Source organism: Odocoileus virginianus, chromosome 11, assembly GCF_023699985.2.
Source record: "Odocoileus virginianus isolate 20LAN1187 ecotype Illinois chromosome 11, Ovbor_1.2, whole genome shotgun sequence".
NCBI lineage: Eukaryota > Metazoa > Chordata > Mammalia > Artiodactyla > Cervidae > Odocoileus > Odocoileus virginianus.
In genome coordinates, this window is record NC_069684.1 from 36,719,811 (window position 1) to 36,725,194 (window position 5,384).

A 5,384-nucleotide genomic window follows, 5' to 3' on the forward strand; every position below is an offset into this window, starting at 1 on the left:
CAGTCTCTGCAGAGCAGCTCAGAGATACTGTTGTGTGTATCCTTTGATGGGGAAACAGGACCTTGCCCCAAAGCTGCTCTTGACTGTTTCTCCCTGGGCTCACATCCCCTTCCTTCCCTAATTAACAGCGGCTTGAATCTGCCCATTGGAACTCAGGAAAGTTCATGGGGGCTGAATAAAAGCTGTTTCCTATAATCAAAGAAATGGGGGACACAGAAAGTTCTTGTGCCCAGGAGCCCCACAGGTCCCTGCATGGGATCAACTGCAACCTCCACTTGGAGGTGGGAAGCCTGCATCCTCTTGACCCAGATGAAAAACACACTGGTGTTTGTTAGTACAAGCCTCACGCCTTATAGCAATGAGCCTTGATTGAGCTAAACTCCTTTTAAACGGGAAGTGAGCCAAGGCACTAAAAGAATTGCTAGGCAATTATGTGGAAGCTTGGATGGGAGAAGAGTTTGGGGGAGAATGTGTGCTGTGTGCTTAGTCACTCAGTCATGTCCAACTCTTTGCGACCCCATGGACTGTAGCCTGCCAGGCTCTTCTGTCCATGGGGATTCTCCAGGCAAGAATAGTGGAATGGGTTGCCATGCCCTCTTCCAGGGGATCTTCCCAACCCAGGGATTGAACCCAGGTCTCCCTCATTGCAGGCAGATTCTTTATCATCTGAGTCACCAGGGAAGCCCAAGAATACTGGAGTGAGTAGCCTGACCCTTCTCCAGGGGATCTTCCTGACCCAGGGGTCAAACCAGAGTCTCCTGCATTGCAGGTGGATTCTTTACCAGCTGAGCTACTAGGGAAGCTCTTGGGGGAGAATGGATACAAGTGTATGTATGGCTGAATCCCTTTGCTGTTCACTGGAAACTCTCACAACATTGTTAATTGGCAATGTTGTTGTGACTGCTTCCCTGGTGGCTCAGATGGTAAAGAGTCTGCCTGCAAAGCAGGAGACCCAGGTTCGAACTTTGGGTTGGGAAGATCTCCTGGAGAAGGGACTGGCTTACCCACTCCAGTATTCATGCCTAGAGAATCCCCATGGACAGAACAGCCTGGTGGGCTACAGTCCATGGGATCACAGAGTCAGACATGACTGAGCAACTAACACTTTCACTTACGTTGTTGTTCAGTCACGAAGTCATGTCCAACTCTTTTTGATCCCATGGACTGTAGCACACCAGGCTTTCCCGTCTTTTACTCTCACCTGAGGAGTTTGCTCAAATTCATGTCCATTGAGTTGGTGATGCTATCCAACCATCTCATTCTCTGTCTGCCCCCTTCTCCTTTTACCTTTGCTATATCCTAACACAAAATAAAAAGTTGTTTTTAAAAAAAGAATTGCTAGGAGATGGCTCCCTTGGAACTGTTAACCTACCCAGGGTCAGGATCACACAGCCGATGAGACAGATAACCCATGCCAGTTACTGCAGGCTTGACTGGGTTCAGCCCTGTACTTGGGTCATGGTGCTCACATCACAGCCTGCACATCAAGACACTTATACATACTCTGAGTTGTGACAGCCTGCTTACTTCTGTGTGCCCCGAGCCAGACTGTAAGCAGACTAGGGATGGTGTTTATAGCTGGCAGCACTGGTTAACAGGCTGAGTGAACGTGGGCGGCCAGGACGCAGGCCCAAGTACCCGGTGGAATCAGCTGTCTTGGCTTCCGCCCAGGCACTGCACAGCTGAGCCCAGGTTGGGCCCCTGGCATTCCTGGGGCACTGCATGGGGGTGGGGGTGGGGCAGTGGGAGGTCAAGTCTGTCCCGTCCCTCCTGCAAGCTACACAAAGCTGTTCCAGCATGTGCATCCACAAATGAGGACAATAAATGACACCCTTGACCCTCCTGTAGAGGAGATGGAGCTGTGGTCTTGGCCTCAAATACCAACAGCAAACGGGACCTCAGGGATAGTTTGTACAGTAGTAGCACAGACCTTCCAAACTGAAAGAAAATGAAGGTCCTGAATACATTTTAAGTGAAAAAGTCCCCAGATGTACAGGGACCATGAGCCCAGAAAGGTCACCCAGTTTCAGATCACAAGGAGGAAAAACTAGTTTTGCCAGAAGTAGCCACTGTCATATAGCCCACTTAAATCTATAACTGACAGGCAACTCAGGACGGGGAAACCTGAAATGTTCCCTTGCATTCAGACCAATGTGCGCTTACAACTCAGTGGTAAAGCGGTACAGTTCAACAGGTCAACTGTCTCAACCTCCTAAGGGTAGCTAGTTTATAAGAGGACAGGAGCGGGTGAATGGCCGCCATGCAAGGCGATGGGGCTGCCACAGGGAAGGAATGTGTTTCTGTCACTGATTAGCACTTGGGAGTCATTTTTTAAGCATTGTGTGTAGCCAGGTAGACAGCTGTGGTTCTGAATGTGAACGAGTTTGGCCAGTACATGGTGTTACTTGGTTGAAAATGCATATGGCAAGCTTCCTGAGGGCCACAAACAGCAGTGTACCTTCCTTGAGCAAAAAGCCCTTCTGCTCAGCTTCTGCTCTTAAATTCTCTACCTCCAACCCCACTCGGTCCTGTCAGGTTGTCTTCCCAGAGTGCAGGGCCCTTCACAGCTTCCACAGTTCGGAATCACCAAGCAGTTCCCGACTGACACGTACTCCCCAACCCCCACCTCACGCTCCTCCCTGGTCCTTGAGGATCCAATCAATCTCCCCACGACTTCAAGCTTCAATGAAGTGGCACTACAGATGTTCTCCAAACCCCCAAGGCTCTTGGCTCCATCCCTTGGCTCAGTGATCTAGGACTTTGGGGTTTCAGGAACACATAAAATTTCAAAAAACACACTGGGGCACTGATATCAGGTTGCCAACTTTTTTTTTTTTTGCAAAATAAGACACTTAGAAAAGACCTCTACTTGTACAGTTTACAGTCTCCATCTTATTAAAAAACAAAATCAGGACTTCCCTGGCGGTTCAGTGGTTGAGACTCTGCACCTCCACCACATGGGGCACAATTTGATCTCTGGTTGGGGAAGTTCCACGTACAGTGCAGTGTGGAAAAAACAAAAGTCGTAAAATGACAACAAAAAACACGACTAAATGAGCAAGGATAACTTCCAAATACAGGACAAGGAATCATTTTACCTCCATGAAAAATTTACTACATCGTCACTGCTATTCATTTCACCTCTGAAAGGTGGTGAGCCCACTAAACATGAGGCTCCCTGCCATGCTTTCAGCACTTGGTCTTCAGACTTAAGCACACACAGAAGAACAACTAGGAGAGTTCGGACTGGGCCCATAGGGCTGGTCTGGGGAGAACCTGCAGTAAAACTGGCAACAAGGTTCTCTGCACTTCTTACCTTATGAAGCCTCCTCAGGCCATCCTCCGTAGGATATAATCTCTTTCTTTGGTTAAAATTTTTTTTCGGCTGGGCTACGTGGCATGTAGAATTAGTTCCCCCGGGATGAAACCTGTAGCTCCTTGCATTGGATACACGGAGTCTCCACCACTGGACCACCATGCAAGTCCCATGAATATAATTTCTTAAAAAAACTTCCATCTCTCTCTTTATTTTTCACCAGGGATTGAACTCAGGTCACAGCAGTGAAAACCTGGAATTCTATACCACTAGACCACCAGAGAACTCTCTCATCTAGCTTTTATAGTGGAGACTCCTCTCATTTTCTGGCAGATGGCTGCCTCAATGTCCATTCTTACCAAATTCTGATCAATTATAGAATTACAGAACCCTGGATTTTTAGTTGGGCATTGAACTAGTGAGTCTCTCGGTATCCTTTGATGTGGTCATGTGGCTAAGTTCTGGCCAGTGGGGAGTGGAGGCTAGGTGCTGGTCTTCCTTCCTTCCAGCTGAACAGAATGAGGATGCGGCAGGTGGCACAGTCAGCAGCCCCAGGAGGTGGGAGCCCTGTGCTCGAGTTGAGGACAGCAGAGCAACTACATGGCAGTCAGAGTCTGAGGACCACCAGTCACTGCACCAGCTCTGGGCCGACTGCATTCACAGAGAAGAAGTGAAGTGAAGTCACTCAGTCATGTCCGACTCTTTGCGACCCCATGGACTGTAGCCCGCCAGTCTCCTCCATCCATTGGATTTTCCAGGCAAGAATACTGGAGTGGGTTGCCATTTCCAGATAGAGAAAAAACATCTTTTGCTAAGCCATGGATAGCCTGGCTTTTCTGTCAGCTTCGACCACTCGAGTCCTGCCTTGTTCACACTCTGGCTGTCCTGGACTGCTCTCCGCAACACAGCCATGTCTGGTCTGGCCTGGCAACCCTGCAGGGTCTCACGCACAAGTCAGCCCTCTCAATAACTCATGGGAAAGACTTCCAAGAAAATAGGTTCCTTGTTTAAATATTTGTTAAAAAAATAATGGTATCATTCTGTGCTTTCTTGAGAGCCCACCTCAGGACTAAAATCAAATGGAATTCTGAAGAATAATTAAGAGATTCGGTCACAAATTTATACAAAAAGTTCAGTGTTACATTAAGCATAGTACAAAAATGGTGGTCCCATGGTTAAGAATCTGCCTACCAACAGGGTACATGAGTTCAATCCCTGGCTCAGGAAGATCCCACATACCATGGGGCAAATAAGTCCACGTACCACAACTACTGAAGCCCATGTGGCCCTAGAGCCCGAGCTATGCAACAAGAGAAGCCAGCGTAATGAGAAGCCTGCATATCGCAACTAGAGAGTGGCCGCTGCTCGCTGCAACTAGAGAAAAGCTTGCACCCAGCAATAAAAAAAGTACAAAGTGGAAACCTAAATATTGAAAAATGTGCATTAGCTAAAATGAATTTCAGGATGAGAAAGGTCTCATAATATAAATTTTAAAGGTGAAACACCATAGAAATATAAGGTCATTTGGAAGGTATTCACACATAAGGTAAAAAGCCTTTCCATCAAAATAGTAAACATTCTCTCTGTGCCGCAAGATTAAAGATGATTTAATTTTACTCTTTGCATTCTTCTATGTTTTTCTCATTTCCTGTAATAAACATGTAATTACTTTTATAACGGGGAAAAAACAAAATATAAAAAGAGAGAGAAATAGAGAAGAGACCAGGCCGTCAAGAAGCCCCAGTGGCTCTAAGTACCCACAGTCCCTCTTCCTGAAGGTACTTTTCACCATCTGGCTTCATTTGCATGATGTGCAGGCATGGACAAATGCGTCCTCTCAGGATGGAGAGTCAAGTGGGCATCGTGCCCTGGCCTCTGAAGGCCACCCTCTCCTGAGTCCTGGGGTGTCTCCTGCATTCCTCCTCGGGGGAGGTTCTGGATTTCTCCAGAAACCACACTCCAAGGGCACACTTACCCCAGACTGCTGAAGAGGGTGACCTGGACAGGATGAGGTGTGTTCTTGCCTGCCAGAGATGGAGTGGCCGCAAAACAAAAGTCAGGAACCTGC